General features: G+C 45.1%; 1 protein-coding gene across 8 annotated transcripts in view; it reads right to left on the bottom strand.

The window, feature by feature from the left end:
* The window catches only part of LOC138472502 (uncharacterized), a 215,835-nt gene that overhangs the window by 190,661 nt on the left and 1,575 nt on the right, over window positions 1–23,599 (bottom strand). For 2 of the 8 annotated variants that reach the window (XR_011268621.1, XM_069610720.1), the window contains exon 2: window positions 3,242–3,365. The exons of the other annotated variants lie outside the window; for them this stretch is intronic. The gene's annotated coding sequence lies outside the window, so the exon portion shown is untranslated. The remainder of the gene's footprint in view (window positions 1–3,241; window positions 3,366–23,599) is intronic. 8 annotated transcript variants of the gene reach the window in all.

Below are 23,599 nucleotides of genomic sequence, written 5' to 3'. Positions count from 1 at the left end.
GCTGTCACCGCACAGACAGCGTCAGCTGCTGCATAAATGGAGGTGTACCCACTCGTATGAGGACCTGCAACTCTACCTTTCTACCCTGAACTCTCTCAAGTCCTTGCTTAATAGAGCGAAAAGTTAATTCTACCTCATCCTCACCAACGCTCTCTCCATCCAGCCTTGCCGGCTACAGGGCATTCCAAACTCACTCCTCCTAAACCTATGACTAGCAACTCCACTCTCACAGCTAATGACCTAGGTGAATACTTTGCTGCAAACATTTCCAAAATTTGAGACTCTGTCCTGCCCTTCCTCACACTCCCTCCTCCTACATACTACACTCTGCCTACTCTACCATCATCCTCTTCCTCTAGCTCCCACTTACGTCACACTAATACTGAAGAAGCCCTATCTCTACTGATGAAGGCAAACTCCTCTTATGCCCCATCAGACCCTCTTGTTCCTCAGCTAGTCAAGCCTATTGCCCCTTTAGTGGCCTCTCACCATCCTCAACTCTTCAACCTGTTCTTCGACTCTGCTTGCTTTCCATCTATTTTCGAAATGGCCATGGCCATCCCTCTCCTAAAAAAGCAAGGGGCTGACCCGAATCTGCCTGCAAACCTTTGCACTGTATATCGTGTTCTGCACTTCTCTAAAGTGCTGGAAAGGGTTGTGTTCAACCATCTTACCAATTTCTTAGACATCTACAACCTTCAAGACCCCCTACAGCATGTCTTTCACTCCTGTCAATGCACAGACACTGCTCTCATGAATGCCTAAAACTTCATAGCCTCTGCTAAGCACTCCAAGCTATTCTCTATCCTAACTCTCATTGACCTGTCCTCTGCCTTTGAAGCTGCCAATCATTCTGCTTTCCTTAATTCTCTCTCTCTCTTCTCGGGATTCAGGGTTGAGCCCTTGACTGGATTTAATCCTATCTAGCACATCACCAATGCTCGGTCTCCTGGAACAACAACAACTCTCAACTCACTCATCTAACTGTTATTGTTCCACAAGCCTCTGTCTTGGGTTTACACTCTACACCTCTGCTCTCGGGCACTAATATCCTCTTTTAGGTTTGCGTACTAACTCTTTCCAGACGACTCCCAAATGTTCTTCTCTTTTCTTGAACTCTCCTCTGATCTCTCTATCAACATTTCAAAGGGTCTCTCTGCCATTAAAATTTGAGTGGCTTTACAATCTCTGATGTTTAACTCAAAACAGAGGTGCTTTTCATCCCTGTCAAATACTCTCTGTCATCTCTTCCTCTGCTTATCTACTTCTCACCTGATGTTCTCCCATACTCCTCTTCAGCTAGAACCCTCTGCATTATCTATTACTTTTCCTACATCTTCTTTACTTTCATCTCCAAAACTGCAATGGCAGCTTAATTCAACCCTTCTAAATATTAGGAGAACCAGGTACATCATCACTTTCAACACCACCAAGCATCTATTAACAACACTTGTCTTCCCTAAACTGGACTACTGTGTCAGCATCCTCTTCGATCTCGCCAACTTATCTTTTTTTCCTCTCGACAAAATCATTAACTTCACTACCAGGAGCACTCTCTTTGAGCTCCCTCACTTCACATCTTCTTCCTCTCACCATCTCCATGCTGGATGGCTGACGATGTAAAACAGGACCATATTAAAATTCTTTCTTCTGGTTCACAAATCTATCCATGGTAAGGCACCACGATATCTACCCCCTTCTGTCCAACTCTACAAGCCTTCTCCCAATCTCCACCTTGCCTCCTTGAATACCCTTGTGGTACCCCCCCTCCATCTGCTTCCTCTTGCTTCAGCTTTCTCTCTCTTATTGCTCCACTTTTATGGAATGCTCTTCCCACGGATATCAGAGAAACAGTCCATACCGATTTGTTGAAAGCCAAATTGAAAACCTCTCTCCTCGCCTCTGAGTTATCCTTTTAACCTATCATCTGCCTTTGCACTAATATCTTTTCCTCGCCTATAATCTACCTCTGTCTCTCACTTTCTCTACCTCCACTCTAAGACTTCTTCCATTATGGTCATATCCCTAACACAGCTAACCCTACCACCTACCTGCACTTAAAAATGTCTAATGTTCATTTTCCTTCATCTATGTAAGTGCTCCTGTGTATTGTCCCCAGTGACTGTTCCATTTACTCCCCACCAAATCCTGGCCAGAATGTCACCCAAACTCACCCATTGAATGTACTGTCTTATATATTGTACGTTCTTTTGCGATTATTGTTCTTCCCTGTATAAAAATATAAATACATCATATGTTCTAGGTACAGAGCTTTAGCGAAAACCCTATGTAAATAACAAAACGTTATCATTTAAGTGATCAGGCATGTTGCTTAATAAGAATGTTGCGCATTGAATTGCATTCATGTTTAATGAAACCCTAGGCGTTTTGTAATTGCAATTTTTATTTTCCATGTTTGCTCTTTGTCAGTTGAAGAAAATATCAGACTTTTGTTTCACACTTTGGGTTTGCACTGGTCCCCACCTGCTGATCCGGCATAATGATCCCACACTAGGTTCTGGTCGAGGCAAATTGATTACAAGAGTGCAAAGTGGTAGAGCCATTATAGGGGAAATGTCATGGGCACGACTGCAGTAACATTCTACTCTAAGACCAGCCATAATCAAGGAACAAAGGTAGGCTCAGGGGAATGCTGAACCTGCTGATATAGGAGTTTAATACTATTGCACTACGAATGTTGCAGCCTTGCAGAGATGTGCAAGGCGGTCCAGCCACAGATATTGCAGTACTGCAGATAGGTGCGGATAAGGTGCTTCAGTACTACAAAGAGAAGTGTAGCTGCACCTTGAAAACGTGTTGCACTGCTTCAAAGTGCTGTCGCTCCCCAGAGACTGACGCTTCTGCCTTGAGTGGATTGGAAGCTGCAGAACCAGACTTGGGGCCTGATTCACATGACGTTTTTCAATGAGATTGTGCCATTATAAAACACCATTGCGAATCAGGCCCTTGATGATGAAGAACAAGATTCTCCAGTGAATCCTAACTCTGGTGTAATTTCAACAAAACAATAGTGTTAGCAGTAGTTACATCACATACCTTTTGATACCCATGATTGTATGTGACATCATATGTCCTTTGTTTAAAAAGCCAATCTAAACAGAATTTGATGGAGATTAAAGCAAAGGAAGTGAATACAGAAAGTAAAGTAAGCATTACATCAAAAGGTAACAATAACATTGATAGGGTTTGCAGTGTAGAAAAACACATGTATCTCTGCTACCTTAATTGATAGGTGCTCAGGATACGTCGTATCTCAGAGTTGCGAGTTTCAGGGACCAGAGCACAGTTTGAGAAATCATCTGGAACACAAATGTGACCCCTAAAGGAGCTCCATACAGCAACACCTAGATTAAACATAATGCATGAGAGGACAGGTCAAGGTGTACTGCAAATTGTATATGGAGGGGTTGAAATTAGGCAGGAGGTAAGTTTAAAAAGTGCTGTAGTCAAATAAAATAGAGCATCAATTCAGGACGTTCTTTGAACCCCAATTGCTCTTGCAAAATGTGTATGATTGTATTGGAGTCCAACATATTGAAAGTCGGGAGATCCATTCATTCCAGCTTTATTTTGGCGAATCTGCCATAAAAGTACATATAAAATACAACAACAAATTAATAAAAGCACTCGCATGATAACATTCTCTAATACGGTTCTATTGCAAAAAGACATCCCATTTGTATAGTACATTTAAAACAAACACTTCAAAGCCTAAGAGCAAGGGCAAATTCGATGGGAGGGGATAGAATACACCATATACAAAATACAAACATGCATACAAAACTAAAATATGAATATGCTAAAATACTGTGGCACAAAACACATTTTCTGATGCCTGAATAACCTCAAACTAACTATTCAAACATTTATAAAGCTATGACTAAATAAAATATCATAGAGGAGAAATAGAAAAAAAAGAAAGTTCATCATTCTAAAGTGCAAGTGCTTAAAAGCGCTAGCTTACAAAGCCGTTCTCCAGACATGTTATACAGACATGTTATACAGAATATCTACGCCAAATCCCACATCGGCCCAATTAAGAAGCTCGTGGGGATGAAAGGCAAGGAGAGAAAATCTTTTCAAAAAACAAAAGATCGGGGACACCAGGTATGTCAGAACTCTAATCGTACCTGGTCAGCACCAATATATATAAAGATATAAAAGAGGCCGGAGTTCGTATTTCACTGTAGTATGAAATGCAAGGTAACACGACTCACAATTAATAACATATACTCATATGTCTGGTCAAAAAATAAGAACAACACATTTGCCTATTTGAACATGAAAAAATGAAATTCATATCCTACAAAAGTAATATACAAAATGTATTTAATCTTTATAAAAATCCATAATGGAGGCATAAAAACTTGTAATTGAGCGTAATATAACAAACACAAAGTTGTGCAGAGAAGAATACAAAAATATGTAATCACCACAATGCAAAAATATGTAATCACCACACATCTGTAATGCACACGAAAATCACAGAAAATAAAAATAAAAGAAGAACTACGCAGACCTCAGAAACACTCTCATACACTCACCATACACTCTGCATAACCATAACAAACAATCACCGCGGTAGAATATAACACAATAAATAGTGACTGAAAAATGTATGAATAAAGAAAAAAAAGAAGAAAATAAATCTGAAAAAATTGAGCTGACAACAAAAGTTGAACCTGATGCTCCAGAGGAGCAAAATACTGCTAAATACAAAAAGTTACCCAACTGTACAAATCTGGTTGGTAACTATCATTATTAAATCAAGGTTCCTAAATATAAACACATAAATCCAACATGTTTCTTTCCATATCCGTCGTAGTAGTCAATTGGGTGGAAATTCATCAGGGGTAGAATGGCATAAAAGTATTCGGGTGATAGCAGTTCTTAACAGATGCTACACAACTATGTTGTGAACCTTGGATCTTACCCATATGGATAAAAGAGACATAATATTACTGAACGATAATTGATTGGCGTTCAGTTCTGCTCATTATGACCCTCCTATTGAGTCATAAGTACCAAATCTAGAGAACAAATCAACGGATTCACACTCACCCGGCATACAATTAATTAGTCTTGCGGGTGGCATAGGAGGAATATAATTTTCCTCCTGATACTGCAGAAAATCTTGCAGCCGAGCCTTAACATCAACAATCTCTAAAGTTGGGACTTGTCTGTTTCAAGGTCTTAACTCTTAGTACCCATGCCCTATAAATATAATGAGCAGTTGCAAAATCGACATGGGGTTTAGGCACTGTCTCAAAAATCTCACAGCCAAATCAAAGTGACACATCTCTGTCTCCCTCAGAATAGGGTTGAGGTACATTCTTCTCAGATGGATGGTCTTATTACAATTCTTTTTTTAAAGTGTCTCATTACTAGCCCCACACAATGGACTCAGACTCATGTTCAAGACCCTCCAATTTTTAGTGAAGGAAGTCACAGGAATTAGCCTAATCTAAAGCACATATATAACGATTTTTCAAGTGAGGGAGAAATTACATCCAGATAATTTTTAAATCCTGGTTGCATCCTAAATTCAAGATATTCATGGCCCAACGTCAGATTAGCCGCATCAACTATAAGTGGATCAATAGCTCTCAGCTTTACAGCTTTTTTCAAATTCTTGATCATGGGTAGAGTCGAAATGCGGGGGTTTTCCCACAGATCAATCGCATCCCAGCTTTGAAGAGTAATCTTAACATGCGACAACCATTTAAAACTCTTACCACCCTCTAAAGCCATACGATGGAGCAGTGCATCCCAGTACATTTCTAGGACATGTTGTTTCCACAATCTAGCCCAGAAAAGGGCCAGTTTATCAATAATCTGAGAAACAACCAAAATATTATCAATCTCCAGATAAACCAGAGCTGAAGGAGCACTAGGAGGGAGCAACAAGAATTTAAAAAATATGTATGTTCATAAGTACTTAACTTAATAACATTACCATAACCCCACAGTTCTGAGCCATACAATGCAGCAGGCAGGGCTTGCTTATGATATAAGTCGATGGTTAGTGAAACAGAACCACTATTATGTTTGTATAAAAAGACAGTATCGCTCCACTTACTTTCTTCAGAGTCATGGCAGATTTGTTTATCTGGGCTAACCAGCCGCCGGATTCCTGAAATCTCAGCTCCAAGTAATCAAAATGGTAAATCTGCTCAGTCTGAAAACTCTTCACTTCCAACCACACAAGCTTGCATTTAGAAGATTGTGCTTTAAATACCATCACCATAGATTTGTCAATGTTCAGGTTAAGTTGCAGCTCATTACATTTGTTCAAAAAGTTGATTTTCTCTGACCTCGTGGGGTTGTGGATATCAAAACCCTGTTGTCCACGTAAAATAATGCGGGGTATTTCTCAAATGCCATCTTGGAGTAGTCTTGACACTCTCTCAGTAAAGCATCTATAATCTCTTGAATATAAATATTGAAAAGGAGGGGGGCCAATACTGTCTAACACTCATGTTGACATCAAAGGGTCCTGTCAACTCCCCTCCCAGCCTGTAGCGTACACTGGCTTTGTTTTCTGAATATAATTGACGTATCATAGTAATCAAATTAATTTGTGTCTTCTGAGTTAAAAGGATCTTCCAAAGGGTCTCTCTAGAAACAGAGTCAAATGCAGTCCTTAAGTCTACAAATACCACAGATAAGTACATTTATTTTAGTACTGTATTGTTAAGATGGATTTCTGAACTCTGTACGGGAGGGGCAGAGGTTCAGAAGGCCAGCCTAGTTTCTTGGAACAGGGTAACCTCTGGACAAGCCAGACCAATCAAGGTAGCGATCGCGGCGGTCAAGACTCGGTCTCAAGAGGGGTAAGGGTGACTGAAAGCCTGCAATGAGCACACAAAGCAAGGACGCTTACAAATTACTCCAAGCAGGTGTTATATTAAAAATCTAGACACATTTATTACAAGGCCTTTGTAATATTGACCATAGTAAAGAATCACAATAAAACTCAAGTAAACCAACACATCACAATCAAATACAATATATATACAATTACCGAAGGGTCTAAAGAGTTAGAAGCATGAAATATGCAGACCACCTAGATGGGGAGGAAAACAGGCAGTGCAAGTAATCGTTTAGACCCAGTTCGCCTTCAGAGGCCACCTAACTAGAAGGAAGTCCGAGCCCTACGAAGAGTGGAGCCTTGTGCTCAAAAGTACCTGCACACGCTGGTGCCGGTGGGCCAAGGGGAGTCTCTTCAAGGAAGTCAGGCAGTTCAGAGTGGTGAACAAAGGAGGGCGAACAGATCTCCGCTACCCAACGCAGCCTCCACTTGCGGGCAAAAGCAGAGCACGAGTGCGAAAAAAGGTGTGCTGTTTAACACAGCGAGGAAAAGCTACGGGCTACTGCAGGAGGGCGACCAGTTCCTAGCGTTGCTACTCACCGGTCCCCGATGCAGGCAAACCCAGGCTTCTCCGCGTCAGTTTCAGTTCTGGCAGGTTCAGATGCGAGCAGGGGACGTCTCGGCGTTGTGTAGATTCCGCGGCAGCAGAAGTTAGAGTTGAGGATTTCCCAAACGCAGTGAACCCGCACAGATTGTTACCACAGCAGGGCAACAGAGCGGCCGTGTGAATTTCAGCCCAAGGTACACTTCTCACTTCAGACCTGGGAATGCCAAGTGTACGAATCGTGTGAGAGTGCTAAGGACTCGCAATACAACACAACCTGACGGCGGTAACAGAGCAAGACTCCTGTGTAGGCTGGTCAGTCCACTGGATGGCCCAGAGACGCTTCCGAAGGCAGGAGATGATGAAGATGCCGTGAATAGTTGTTCCCACTATTCCAAAGGGTCGAAGTACCAGTACAGGCCTTCTCGTTCGATCAGAGGCAGAATGGTTTCGCAGAGTGACAGCAGTGCAGAGGAGCAGTCCTTCAGCGGGTCACCACCGATTCCTCGATTCAGCCTCTTAGTTGCAGGATACTTGGCTCCTGTATCCATCGTTCGTGAGAACTCAAGAGATCGACATGGTAGTGGTGTTTCCAGCCTCCTCTTATCCAGAGTTCCCTTCGCGCCAAAACGGAGAGGACCCAATGGGAGATCTGCTCACAAAACACTCACACCATACGTGGACCTATCACGGACCATGGTGGTCCCAGGCATTCAAGACACACTAGATTCTCTGGCACCCAGGATGTGTTTTGGGACCAGACATCCCAGCCCACATCCTGGAGGCACACACAAGGCCTGTTTAAGACCGGAAAGCATCTGTGTTTCGCGGGAAAGTACATGCCCAAATAAGGAAGGCCCCGGGTCGGCTCGACCTGGGGAAGGTGAAGGGGGCAAGACGGTCAGCGGGCAGGACAAAGAGCCTCGTGGTCTAGCCATTTTGAAAGTCAGGCCACCATTTTGGGATAAGCACGAGAAATGCGCTTAAACAGCCAAAAGGAGCTCAAAACACAAAGAAACGATCGCTGCCACCAGTCCCGTCCGTGATTCACTTGCACCGTTCGTTAACAATCCAAAGAGAGTGTCTAGGGCCTGTAGAGAGACTAGAGACCCAAGAGAGAAGTAACTTAGCTTACAGTGCCCTCTTGTGTCATGTTGTGTGAAAGCTGCAACATGATAAAAGAACTACGGAAAACAATGTTTCCCGGTACTGACTGTCTTAAGGGCATGTCAGTTTCCCCGTAAGAATGGAGCGAAAGCCCAGAGGAGTGCGGCAGAAGGCTGCCCTTCTCTGGCAAAGTCTAGATCATGATGAAAAACAACAGCAAAAAGTTTAGGGGTTGCCACATGGAAGGAAAATTACCCACAATTAAGAAATCTTTCCTAACACTCGCCCCTCCCAGACTATGGACAGGAGGAACTAATCCACCCCTGGATGAGTCTCTTGTTCAGGTCGGTTAAACATTCTGGACAACCCATCAGCATTGCTATGCTGGACACCTGGCCTATGCTCAATAGTGAAGTCGAAGCCTTGTAGACTTATGGACCACCTAAGCAACTTTGGATTCTCTCCCTTCATGTTCATCAGCCACTTTAAGGGCTTATGGTCAGTTTGCACAGTGAAGTGGGTCCCATAGAGGTAGGGCCTCAGCTTCCGTAGGGCCCACACAACAGAGAAACATTCTTTCTCTACTGTGGACCATCTGAGCTCTCTGTCCTTAAGCTGGCAACTAATGAAACCAATAGGGTGTTTCTTACCCTTCTCATCTACTTGTGATAGTACAGCTCCTATTCCAGTGTCAGAGGCGTCTGTCTGCACAATAAAAGGTCTTTGATAATCAGGCGCCCTGAGGACAGGGGCCTGGCACAAGGAGTCTTTTAAGCCGTTGAAGGCCTTCTCACACTCGTCGGTCCAAGTTACCTTCTTGGGTTTCTTCGGAGTGGTGAGGGCAGTCAGAGGGGCAGCTATGGTGCCATAGTCTGCCATGAAGTTGTGGTAATACCCCGTGAGTCCTAGGAAGGCTCTCACTTGGGTCTGTGTAGTGGGGGTAGGCCAGTCTTGTTCTGCTTGTACTCTACTGGGAAGAGGCTGTATCCTCCCTCCACCTATTTCATGTCCAAGGTAAACCACTGAGCCTTGTCCAATCTGGCATTTACTAGCCTTTATGGTGAAGTGTGCTTTCTGAAGAGCCTACAGCACAATCCTGAGGTGTTTCACTAGGTCTTCCCAGGTGGCACTGAAAACTGCTATATCATCCAGATATGCAAGACACAATTCATCCAACCCATTCAACACATGATTCACAAGCCTCTGGAAAGTGGCAAGTGCATTCTTCAATCCGAGCGGCATTATCCTGAATTGGTAAAGACCGTCTGGAGTGGAAAACACTGTCTTCTCCTTGGCATGTTCTGCTAAGGCTATTTGCCAATAGCCCGCAGTGAGGTCAAACTTGCTGAGGTACTTGGAGGCACCCAAGGTATCCACCAGCTCATCTGTTCAAGGCAAGGGGTGTGCATCAGTCTTGGTGACAGCATTCAGAGCCCTGTAATCCATGCAGAACTTCAATTCAGAAGTATCTGCTTTTGGAAACAAAACCACAGGGCTGGACCAAGGACTACTAGAGGGTTCAATCACCCCAAGATCTAACATTTTGTTGACCTCTGTCATAATGTAAGACCGTACTTTGTCTGACATCCTGTATCCTCTACTTTTGGTAGGAACGCTGTCTCCTCTGTCTATGTTATGTTTGCACCAAGGTGTCAAACCAGGGGACTGCGAAAACAGGGGGGAAAAGTGCCTAAGCAAACTTTTCACCTCAGCCTGCTGATCAGAAGTCAGGTGAGGGGCCACTCGGACACCCTCAAAGGAGCTATCTGAGGGACCGCTTTGGAACAGGTCGGGTTAGAGGTTCAGACTCTTCTTCCTCAACATCTGAAGCCAGTAGCAGTGCTGCGATTTCGACTCTTGGGACGAAAGCCTTCAGCCTATTTACGTGGAACACTTTTGGAGCCTGTCCAGGCCTTCCAAGGTCCACTAAATAGTTAACCTCACCCAGGGGCTCCACCACTGTGTAAGGGCCTGACCATTTGTCCTGTAAAGCTCTAGGCCTTATGGGATTCATGATCAGGACTTGCTGACCAGGTGTAAAGTTGATGAGGGAAGCTTTCTGGTCGTACCAATGTTTCACCAGCGCTTGTCCTGCCTTCAGCTTGTCACTAGCCAGACCCAACAGAAGTAACATCTGTTTTCTGAGCCCTAACTCATAGTCGACTACGTTGGTAGTAATAGGGAGATTGGGCATCTCCCATCCCCCCTTGACTATGGCTAAGGGTCCCCGCACAGGATGATCAAACAGAAGTTCGAAGGGGCTGAAGCCAACACCCTCCTGTGGTACCTCTCGGTAGGCAAACAGTAAGCATGGTAAAAGAAGATCCCATTTTCTTCTCTGAGGTTCTTCCAGAGCCCCAATCATGCTCTTTAACGTTCTGTTGAAACGTTCCACCCGACCATTGGTTTGGGGGTGGTATGCAGAAGAGAACTTGTAGGTGACCCCACATTCTTTCCACATAGCCTGCATATACTTTGACATAAAGTTGCTGCCTCTGTCAGACACAACTTCTTTAGGGAAGCCAACCCTAGTAAAGATGCCAAGTAACGCTTTTGCAACTGAATTGGCAGTTACAGTTTTCAATGGGATGGCCTCAGAATATCTGGTAGCATAGTCGACTAGCACCTGGATAAACCTATTGCCTGAGGACGTTTGCAGGTTGAGGGGACCAACAATGTCGATCCCTACCCTTTCAAATGGTATTCCCACAACTGGGAGTGGTACCAATGGAGCTTGGATTGCTGAGCCACTCTTACCAGATAACTGGCAGGAGGCACAACCCCTACAGTGACTTTCTACTTTCACCCCCATCTTGGGCCAGTAGAAGTGCATGGATAACCTTTGCTTGGTCCTCTTAATACCAAGGTGACCAGCAAGGGGCACTTCATGCGCCAGCTGCAAGAGGAAGGGTCTTACAGCAAGGGGAACCACCAACCTCCTATGGTCTCCTTCTGTAGACTCTGTGGGCTCACTATACAGGACTCCACCTTCCCAATAAATCCGATGCTTCCCAGGAGGTTCACCCTCAAGCTGGGAGCAGGCCTGTCTCCTTAGGCCTTCCAGAGATGGGCACTCACGTTGGCCTTTACTGAATTCTTCCCTGTCAGGACCACCTTCTACTAACAAGTCTTTTAGCTCAGGATGGTCATTGGGGTCAAATACTTCAGGCATCGCCACCTCCTCGTCAGGCCCGGGCGATTGGCCAACTTCCTCCATCGCAGTGGTAGGTGAGTTTGGGGGAATATTTTCTTTCCCTCGTTTTGGTTTTCGTGCTCCTTTAGCCTTGGGTTTCCCCTTTGGCTGGGGCAGCGTATTGGTCTTGGCCAATGCTGCCCGTGTTTGAGACCGTGTGCAGGATCTGTCAGCAGTGTCTCCTACGAGCCGTAAAGCTCTGAGATCGTTGCCCAACAAGACCTTTCCTGGGACGTTTCTCTGAATGCTCACTGGAATCCTGACTGCTGTACCATTTAAAGTAAGATTTACAGGTATTACTGGAAACATGCGAGGTGGGCCGTCAGCCAATTTAGTGGGCATCAGAGTAGTTCTGGCAACTTCCTCTGAGTCTACCAAGGTAGAATCCACTACAGTTCAACTGCACCCACTATCCCTAAGAGCTGGAGTATCTACTCCATTGATCAGCACACTGTCTTTAAAGTAGTGCTTGGTATTATCTGGAATCCTAGCATAAGCCTCTACGACTTTAGGCTCCCAGGAACCCAAGGAAACTAAAACTACCTCAACTTCTATCCCACTGGGGAAGGAGTCTGAGGAGAAGGATGCTCCTGTAATCTCTTCTTCCTCGTAGGAGGAGAAGGCCAGATTAGCGGAGTGGACCCCCAATGGTTTAACCTTACACCGGGGATCCCCCTTCACATGGTCAGTTGCTCCACAAGCAAAACAAGATCCATTGGGTCTGTTTACATAGGGAGGCTTATTGTAAGCAGAGTTCTGTTTCAGAGGCTGACCTCCACTACCTTGTGAGTTCTCTTGTGTCTTACCCTTATTTTTCTTTTTGTGGCCCTTTTGAGAAGAAGATTTATCAGATTCTCCACCCTCCTTATCTTTGGACTTTTTCCCTTCCTCCTGCTTACCAGGATGAGTTTTGTCCTTATGGGACACTCGATGTGACACCCATTAATCTGCTGCAATGGCAAGCTTCTTAGGATCTATCTCCTTTGAATCTGCCAAATGCTGCTTAAGCTCCGGGGAAGAAGATGCAAAAATATGTTCCAGCATGACAAGACTTATCATGCCTTCAAAGGTAGAAACCTTATAACCTTCTACCCAGCCAGTCAAGTTTTTTAAGGATTCGGTTACATAAGATACCCAAGTACCACCTTCTTTTTTCTTATACTCTTGGAATCGCTTTAAATATTGGCCAGGAGTCTTTCCAAACTTTAAAATGAGAGTTTGCTTCAACATTGCAAAATCAGCTCGCTCAGCCTTTGACATTTCCATAATGGCACTGCAGCCAGAATGGGGCAGTCTGCTGAGTAACCAGGCAATCTTATCAGAATTGTCAACTTGTTGAACTTCACATGCATACTCAAACGTATTCAGCCAGTCCATAATGTCATTCTTTTCCTCATACAAACTGAGCAGATCTTTTGGAAACCGTGGATGAGAGGAGGCCCCAGACCCATGTCCAGGACCCTTGGATCCATTTGCAACCTGAAGCTTGGCCAGTTCCAACTGGTCATCCCTGTCTTTCTGTTTTTCTGCCTGTTTGATTTTTAGTTTGGCCATGTTGAAATCAAGCTCCTTCTGCCTAAACAGCAGTTCTTGCTTCTTGAATTCAAGCATGGCCTCCCCATCGACACTGGCAGAGGAAACATTAGACATCTCATCCTCCCTGTCCTCGTGGTCGCGGTGGACCAGTGCAGCGGCAGAACCGTCGGTTCTGCCAGTGAGAGCAGCCCCACCTCCTTCTGCCCTGCACTGTCCTCGGAAGTTGTAGCGTCAAGCTGAGCTTCTTGCCACGCCACGATTTTTTGGATCATATCCAACTTGGTGCCTTGAGAGGAGACACCTCTCTCCGCACACATCTTTTTCAATGTTTCGGATTTAGAAGCATTTAAAGTTAACAAGGTATTTGTTTCCATACTGTTAGATAGGACTATGGCCTTTTAAAAGTTATACTACGACAATTCACTATGTGTCCTGGTAGGAATAACTTGAAATGCCTTCGCTCGTACGCAACACTGGATACCTTCAGTCGTATCCCACCTCTGTACACCAATTTGTTAAGATGGATTTCAGAACTCTGTCCGGCAGGGGCAGAGGTTCAGAAGGCCAGTCTAGTTTCTTGGAACAGGGTAACCTCTGGACAAGCCAGACCAATCAAGTTAGGGATTAAGGCGGTCAAGACTAGGTCTCAAGAGGGGTGAGGGTGACTGAAAGCCCGCAATGAGCACACAAAGCAAGGACGCTTACAAATTACTCCAAGCATGTGTTATATTAAAAATATAGACACATTTATTACAAGGCCTTTGTAATATTGACCATAGTAAAGAATCACGATAAAACTCAAGTAAACCAACACATCACAATCAAATACAATATATACACAATTAACGAAGGGTCTAAAGAGTTAGAAGCACGAAATATGCAGACCACCTAGATGGGGAGGACAACAGGCAGTGCAAGTAATCGTTTAGACCCAGTTCGCCTTCAGAGGACACCTAACTAGAAGGAAGTCCGAGCCCTATGAAGAGTGGAGCCTTGTGCTCAAAAGTACCTGCACATGCTGGTGCCGTTGGGCCAAGGGGAGTCTCTTCAAGGAAGTCAGGCAGTTCAGAGTGGTGAACAAAGGAGGGCGAACAGATCTCCGCTACTCAAGCGCGGCCTCCACTTGCGGGCAGAAGCAGAGCGCGAGTGCGAAAAAAGGTGTGCTGTTTAACACAGCGAGGAAAAGCTACGGGCTACTGCAGCGGGGGGCGACCAGTTCCTAGCGTTGCTACTCACCGGTCCCCGATGCAGGCAGACCCAGGCTTCTCCGCATCAGTTTCAGTTCTGGCAGGTTCAGATGCGAGCAGAGGACGTCTCGGCGTCATGTAGATTCCGCGGCAGCAGAAGTTAGAGTTGAGGATGTCCCAAACGCAGTGAAACCGCACAGATTGTTACCACAGCAGGGCAACAGAGCGGCCGTGTGTATTTCAGCCCAAGGTACACTTCTCACTTCAGACCTGGGAATGCCAAGTGTACAAATCATGTGAGAGTGCTATAGATTCGGAATACAACACAACCTGACGGCGGTAACAGAGCAAGACTCCTGCCTGTGTAGGCTGGTCAGTCCACTGGATGGCCCAGAGACGATTCCGAAGGCTTACATGCAGGAGATGATGAAGATGCCGAGAATAGCTGTTCCCACTATTCCAAAGGGTCGAAGTACCAGTACAGGCCTTCTCGTTCGATCAGAGGCAGAATGGTTTTGCAGAGCAAAAGCAGTGCAGAGGAGCAGTCCTTCTGCGAGTCACCAGCGATTCCTCGGTTCAGCCTCTTAGTTGCAGGATACTTGGCTCCTGTATCCGTCGTTCGTGAGAACTCAGCAGATCGACATGGTAGTGGTGTTTCCAGCCTCCTCTTATCCAGAGTTCCCTTCGCGCCAAAGCAGAGAGGACCCAATGGGAGATCTGCTCACAAAACACTCACACCATACGTGGAGCTATCACGGACCACGGTGGTCCCAGGCATTCAAGACACACTAGACTCTCTAGCACCCAGGATGTGTATTGGGTCCAGACATCCCAGCCCACATCCTGGAGGCACACACAAGGCCTGTAGAAGCCAGCAAAAGCATCTGTGTTTCGCGGGAAAGTACATGCCCAAATAAGGAAGGCCCTGGGTCGGCTTGACCTGGGGAAGGTGAAGGGGGCAAGACGGTCAGCGGGCAGGACAAAGAGCCTCGTGGTCTGGCCATTTTGGAAGCCAGGCCACCATTTTGGGCTAAGCGCGAGAAACGCGCTTAAACAGCCAAAAGGAGCTCAAAACACAAAGAAACGATCGCTGCCACCAGTCCCATCCGTGATTCACTTACACCGTTCGTTAACAATCCAAAGAGAGTGTCTAGGGCCTGCAGAGTGACTAGAGACCCAAGAGAGCAGTAACTTAGCTTACAGTGCCCTCTTGTGTCATGTTGCGCGAAAGCTGCAACATGATAAAAGAACTACGGAAAACAATGTTTCCCTGTACTGACTGTCTTAAGGGCATGTCAGTTTCCCCGTAAGAATGGAGCGAAAGCCCAGAGGAGTGCGGCAGAAGGCTGCACTTCTCTGGCAAAGTCTAAATCATGGTGAAAGACAACAGCAAAAAGTTTAGGGGTTGCCACATGGAAGGAAAATGACCCACAATTAAGAAATCTTTCCTAACATGTATGTTTCTGGATTAACAACAAAGCCAGCTTGTAAAACACTGGTTATACGTTATACATTCTCTATCCACCAATTCCTGGAAGCATTTTAAAATAACCTTCCCAAATTACTTTCCAGCACTATCTAAGCGGGAAATCGGGTGATAATTTCCCAGAGAGTGTCTTCCACCTTTTTTATATACTGGTAGAATCACAGCCAAACACCAAAAGGTTGGAAACTCCCCCTTACATAGAATATCATTAAAAACCTTGAAAAGGACGGCAGTCCAAATGTCTACCTCTCTTTTAGCAGGTCTATGGGGATAAGGTCAGGGCCTGCAGCTTTACCATTCTTCAGAGAATTAAGAGCAACATTAACCTCATCTACTGTCACCAACACGATACTATGAGCAGAGGAGGGAACAGAGACACAAGTCAAGGGACGGGGATCAGGGTCCCGATATACCCCAGAGAAATACAACCACCAATCTTTCTTGTTAATGGAACACTGCAGAGTCTGAACCCCATTCAGGTCTTTGTCTGAAACCAACTTCCAGAAGAGGGGATTATCCCCCAGATTGGAGGGCATTCTGAAGGGCACACAATTTCCCCTGAATAAACTCTCTCAAGCTTGTCAAGCTTGTATACTTCATTAGTAAAGTACATAGCTTGGGCCTGTCCACCCTCAAAGGGGACTTTATACATTGTACAATTTCCTGTTTGGTGGAATAGCATGCATGATCGTTCTAGCATGGCTTACTTGCGGCTTTATATTCATGGGGAGTTATTTTATCTTTTAGGAATTCATGTTAATTTAGGATTGCTGAATCACTACAGTTCTCATCAGAAATTATTCTAAGATTGTCAAGAATAGAGGCATAAATATTGGACTTAGTATCAGGCTTCATTAGATTCATCCATCTTGCCGATTTACATGCATGACCATGTGGCTCCACAGATTGAAGATTAAGGTATACACGCAAATTACCTGACCCCATTTTGCATCCCACTATGTGAAGATTTAGCAGAGGGTGGTCACTTTCCATTCTCTCACTAACTTCAAATACGTCAACCCCTGCCCAGTCTGTCCCAGAGATAAAAATATAATCAATAAGAGAGCTCCCACTATGGCCCTTGAAAGTCACCCTTAAAGGTTGATCTTCAACAAGTAACCCATTACAGGCCCTCAAATAATACAGGCTGATTCTAGGGCCAAACAACATGTTCTGGAAGGACGGGCAGCTATCAGGGATGGGAATTCCCATGCCTGATCTTGGTTGTTCCATTAGGTCATGTAGCACACCCAGACACAAGAAATGCCTACCCTTGCATACCAGACAGCCCCCTCCTGTACTTGAAAGAGGATTTTACACTATTCTTCCAAGCACAACTTGGTGAACATCAATTACTGCATCAAAGACTCACCTAGCACTGCTAGGCTCCTGCTGTAGTTCCCGCCTCACTCTCTGACCACCCAATCCAGAATGATTTGTTATACTTTCCACGTATTCACCACTCCTTTGAATGCCATTTGGTTTTCCAACATAGAAATTCCTATACATACACAATGCACACCTCCTCCATTCAGCATACTGAGGAGATAATTAATGATTTATTTATTTGACATTTGTAGAGCGCACCAAGTATGTGGGCATCCAGGCGCTGGTTACAGTGGTTACAGATAGCAACACTAATTACAAGACGCATGGCTGGGGAGGGACTTAGTTACATTGTATGGTTGTGTAGTCTGTCATGCAAGCGGATTAAGGGCAAGTAAAGGTCTTAGGAAAAGAGCCAGGTTTTGAGACATTTTTGGACTGTCCAGAATGAGGGTTCTGCTCTTAGAGAGAGCGGTAGTGCATTCCAATGCTTCGCCGCCACTACTGGGAAGGTGCAGTCCCCTGCTCTTCGTGATCTAAATCTTGGTGTCGAGAGGGATGTGCGTGAGTGGACCATGTGGGTCTAGCCAATTGTGGTCTGGGGAACTTTCAGAAGAGTTATCTAGGTACAGTGTTGCAGAGGCATTTGTAGGTTATGGAGAGTGTTTTAAACAGGTAGGTTTCTTCTGGCTGGAGAAATATGGTCTTTCTTCAGGATGTTTAGGGCTGCTCTTATAGCATTATTTTTCATGATCTGAAGCTTTTTGATATTACTGGTAAGGGTTCCGGCCAAGAGCATGTTACAGTAGTCCAATCTGGAGACTATGAGATCTCTTGTGATTGTGACACAGCTCTCAGTAGAGAGGAAAGGTCTACTGGCGTTAATCAGTTTAGTGATATATGCTCCATCAGAGGTGATAGCATTTACCTGTCTAGTTAGGGATAGTGAAGCATCCAGAAACACCCCGACGGTTATGACTTCTCTAGAGACTGGGATAGTGTTGCCGTCAATAATGGAGGATTTGTATGCTCTTTCTAGTTTCTTTAGAAGTGATTGTGATACGATCAAGAGCAGCTCAGTCTTGTCATTGTTCAAGCACAATGAGTGTAGGCAATCCAGGCCTGAATAGTTTGGCAGATCATGCTTAATGTGTTGGAGTCTGTGTTGTAGGAGCCTGATAAGGGTAGGAGGATTTGGGTATCGTCTGAATATTTCGTGTAGGAGATGCACAAGGAGTCTTGGCGGTCGAATTGGGGTTTAGTGAAAATATTGTATAATGTTGGAGAGACGCCTGTGCCTTGGGGGACAAAGCAGGTGACAGGGGCTGGGGGGGTATGAAGCGGAGGTGGAGAACACTCTCATTGTTCTGTTTGATAGGAAGGATGAGATCCAGGCTGTGGCTTCAGGAGAGAAGTGGCCTGCTGACGAAAGGTGTTGGCAGAGGATTTTGTGATCTACCAAGTCAAAGGCCGCTAAAAAGTCCAGTAAGAGGAGAAGGACAAGTGTGCCCTTGTCTTTGAATTCGTCTATTTGGATCTTTAGGTCTATGAGTGCAGATTCAGTGCCGTGCTAGGGCAGAACCCGGATTGGCACAGCCCTAGAATGTTGTTATATTCCAGATGCTTTTGGATTTGTAGATAGGCTGCTCTATCTAGGATCTTGATTAGAAAAGGCACAGTTGTGATTGGCCGGTAGTTGGTAGGTGTGTCAGGGTGGAGAGTGGGTTTATTAAGGAGTGTTAGTACCCATGCATCTTTTAGATTTGTGGGCACATTACTGAAGGTGAATGAGGCATTTAATGAGTGAGGCGATGAGGGGTGCCAGCTTTGATGACTTGGGCTGGGCAAATGTCGACTTGACATCTGGGTGGTTTTAGACCTTGGATGAGTTTGATTATTTCCAGTTCAATGACTAGGTTGAACTCAAGCTGCTGGACGTGCAAGGTGGTTGGTGAGGCTTTTGATTCCCTCATGTCAGGTGGGACTTCCAATGAGGTTAGTTTTTTTTTCTCAGCAAAACTTTTTTGTTGGAGTCCAGAGATTTTGGATAGCAGGGCATTTTGAATGTTGGAGCACCAAGCAAGATCTTTGGAGCAGTTTTCTGGCTGCAGGACTGATGATTCATGTTCTTGCAGTATAGCAAAGAACTCTTAACTACCGAGTTGGCTTTAGCTATTCTTTCATTGTAAGTGGAGCATTTGGCTAGGAGTACGGCCTGTTTGTAGGTTTTGGAAAGAGTGGTGAAGTGCTTGCTCGGTTGAGCAGAGGGATTTGAGACTTGGGGTAAACCAAGTGTTTAGGTGAGCCAACGGCTTTTGTTTACAGTTGCTCAAGGGTGCGATGTCATCAATGGTGAGTAGAAGAGTTTGGTTGTATAAATCAACCATGATAGAAGGATCATTTATTGTAGTTTGGGATGCTGTTAGTGGTTTCAGCAAGGGAAGGATGTGGGCATGTGTGATATTCTTTGTTTTTCTTGTGAAGATAGCCAGGGCCAGTGTTGGTGAGGCAGACAGTTGTTTGATGGTGGGTATGATGAAGGAGATTTCATTGTGGTCTGATCAAGGGCAGGGCTCATTAGATAGGATGTCGATGTTACAGTTAAGATCTGCCAACCAGTTAAGGATGCAACCTTTGTCATGGGTGGGGATAGTAGTGCATTGGGAGAAACCAAGTGCTTCGATGGAGTTTACTAGAGCGAGAGTATTCAGGTCTGATGGGTCATTAAAACCTATGTTTATGTTGCCAAGAAGCACCATTCTCGATGATGGTTTGATGTCCGTTGAGAGGAGTTGCGAAATATCCTAGTGCCTAGTGGTCCATAGATTAGGTGTAGAGTCAAGTTATGGGAGAGGGTCAATTTAGTTGACATCAGTCCTCCTGATTGCAAGGTTTGGCTGTTCATTTCTCTGAAGGGCAAGGAGTTTTGGGCTATGATTGTTACTCACCCTCTTTGGAATCTAGTCTGTCCTTTCTAAGGATCGTGTAATTGTCTGGAATGGCTAAGGAGAGGGCAGGCCCTGCTGCTACTGGCAGCCAGGTTTCTATGATGGCTAAAAAGTCAAGGTTGTTGCTAGATATCAGGTCAGAAATATTCAGTGTGTGGGCTATTAGCGATCTGGCATTGATCAAGACTCCTTTGAGTGGTCTTGGTGAGTGCTGGACCCGGGTTGCTGGGATATTGTATAGGGGGCTATGGGTGAGTCAGGTATATTTACTGTGGCTGCCATACTTGGGCACTCAGGCATCATTGGCGGTGCTGCAGTAATAAGGCAATCTGGCACATTTACATGGGCTAACAATGAGGGTCCTGCAGTACTAGAGCAATCTGGCACATTTACATGAGCAAACAAGGTACCAGACATCAATGGTCAGGTATATTTCGTTTAGTTTAGTTTTAGTTTAGTTTGTTTATTTGTAAAGCGCGTCCGAACCCTCAGGTAGCTGGGCGCATAATCATGTGCACAGCAGAGTTACATATCGTTACACGAACATCTTAATACAACAGTCAGAGCAAACATTGGTCCAAGCTCTGGGTATTTACATACAAGTATAGAATATACAGAGAACAAGGTACAAGATAGTTACAGTGGAGAGTGAGGACCGGGATACAGTTTGGTCCTGAGTAGGTTATAGACAGAGTAAACATTACTACATGTTGGAGAGCGGCGGCTGGCTGAGCGTATCGGTGAGAGACTAGATTATCAGGCTAGGAGCCATGATTTCACCATGGCTCTGAAGGGCCAGAACGCGGTTTCCGATCTGATTGTAAGAGGGAGGGTGTTCCAGCATTGCGCTGCGAGCACTGGGAAACTGGAACCTTCTGCTGTTTTTAGGTTATAGTTAGGGATCTTTAGTTAAGTTTAGGTAAGGGGTTCTGGTGGGTCTAATGGAGCAGTGTCTAGAGAATGTGTCTGAGAGGTAGCATGGGGCAGTGAGTGACAGGCACTTATGGGTGATGACCAGTGTTCTTAGCTTAATTCTATCGCGGATTGGGAGCCAGTGGACTTCTTTGCTAACCGTGGATATGTGAGCCTTGCGCAGGAGGTTAAGGGCACATCTTAGTGCATTATTTTGCAGGATCTGGAGCCTGTTCAAGTTTTTTGTGGTAGTGCCTAAGTAGAGTGTGTTGCAGTAGTCTAATTTAGACAATATCAACGCTCTAGATAAGGTGAGGCAACGAGTGGTGGAAAGAAACGGCTTACAGGCATTGATCAATTTATTGGTGTAGGTGGTGGCTGAGATGGGGGCGTTTATTTGTTTTTTTAGTGACACGGTGGAGTCGAGGTACACACCTAGTGTTTTGACCTCTTTGGACACTTTTATGATGTTGCCGTCAATGGTGAAGGATTGGTACCTTTGGTCCAATTTGTTGAGGCGAGCCTGGGAGCCTAAAATAAGCAGTTCTGTCTTATCGTTGTTTAGGCAGAGACTGTGTGTAGCCATCCAGGCTTGGATTTCTGAGTAGATATCATTGAGCTTTGCAGCATCTTCTTCATAGCTGCCAGTGAGAGTGATGAGGAGTTGGGTGTCGTCTGCATAATTAGTGTAGCTGACACCCAGATCGTCAAGACGGTCAAAGAGGAGCTTCGTGAAGATGTTGTAAAGTGTGGGGGAAATGCAGGAGCTTTGGGGCACTCCGCATGTGATTGGAATAGGGTCCGCAGCTGCGGTAGGGGCGAAGTCCCTAGTCGACCTGTCAGACAGAAATTACTGGATCCACTTAGTGGCATTCTGAGAGAATGCAGCCGCTGAGGAGAGGTGTTGAGTGAGGAACTGGTGGTCAACCAGATCGAAGGCAGCAGATAGATCCAACAAGAGTAAGATGGCCAGTTTGCCCTTGTCTTTGGCATCATCCATTTGGATTTTTAAATCCAAGAGGGCAGTTTCAGTCCCGTGCCTTGGTCTAAAGCCGGATTGTCGCAGGCCTAGGAGGTTGTTGTCTTCCAAATGTTGTTGTATTTGGGGGTAGGCTACCCTGTCCAAAATTTTAAGGAGAAATGGGACTGTGGTGATGGGCCTGTAGTTTGTGGGGATGCTGGGGTCTAGGTTGGGTTTTTTGAGCAGGGGTAGGACCCACACTTCTTTAAGGTTGTTGGGGACTACTGAGTTTTTGAAGGAGGAATTGATCAAAGAGGTGATGAGAGGGGCTAACTCATTAGCCCCGTCTTTGATGACGGAGGCGGGACAAATGTCACCTTTGCAGTTGATGGTTTGAGACTGGCGATAATCTTGATTGCTTCCTCCTCTCTGACTGGAGAGAAGTGGAAGGCGGGGCAATTAGGGGTGGTGTAGTTTATTTTGCTGCTGGGGTTCTGTTTGGAGGCAAGGTTGGATTTTTTTGCTTCTATCTTAGTTTGTAGGAGGGCAATTTTGTTAGCGAGTGCAAGCTGGATATTGTTACACCAGGCCTTGTCTTTAATGCAGTCCTCTGTCGGAGGCAGTGGTGATTCGAGTTCCCTTAGTATAGAGAAGAGTTCTTTAGTGCCAGATTTGGCGTTTTGTATTCTCATGTTATAGATTTATTTTTTAGCATTTAAGATGGCGGATTTGTAGGTGGAGGCTGCTGAGGCGAACTTATCTTTAGTGGAAAGAGAAGGGGCTTTTTTTCTCCAGCTAGTTTCTGCAGTTCTTTTGATATTGCGGAGATCCTTTAATTCTGCTGAGAACCATTTGTTGGAATGGGCAATGGGTTTGGCTTTTCGTTGCTTGAGAGGAGCTACCTGGTTGAGAGCTTGTTCTAAGGTATTGTTGTAGAGGTCTACAATGGCTGATGGGTTGTTATTTTGCGTGGGTAGATTAGCTTTGCTGATAGGCATGTGAAGAGGTTTAAGGTTCTCTATACTGATGTTGTGGTTATTTCTAGAGGTTATTTGAGGTAACCTAGTGGGTAGTGTGGTGGCTGGTGTGGATCTGGGAAAAGAGAAGGTAATAAGGTGATGGTCGGTCCAAGCACAGGGAGTGACGTCAATCAGTGAGAGGTTGCAGTTGGCATCCGCAATCCAGTCCAAGGATCTTCCTTTTATATATGTGGGTTTATTAATGTTTTCGGAGAGGCCTAGAGGAGTAATTGTGTCATTAAGGGAGGTGGCCTGATTGTCATTGGGGTCATTCAGTCCCAAGTTGAAATCACCCAGAATGATGATTTGTGATTTAGGTTTCAGGTTGGTAGTGAGTAAGAGAGAGATATCCTCTTCAAAGGTATAGGGGGATCCTGGGGGTCTGTAAATAATGTAGAGCAGGATAGTTTGGGTGTCAGATAATGGGAGTTTGACGGATAGGAGTTTGGCTGAAGGTAGGGTTGTGCTAGTTACTTCTCTGATGTTTA

The sequence above is a fragment of the Ambystoma mexicanum genome, chromosome 8, assembly GCF_040938575.1.
Source record: "Ambystoma mexicanum isolate Mex_15411 chromosome 8, UKY_AmexF1_1, whole genome shotgun sequence".
NCBI classification, from domain to species: Eukaryota; Metazoa; Chordata; class Amphibia; order Caudata; family Ambystomatidae; genus Ambystoma; species Ambystoma mexicanum.
This window is presented reverse-complemented; position numbering and strand designations above follow the sequence as displayed.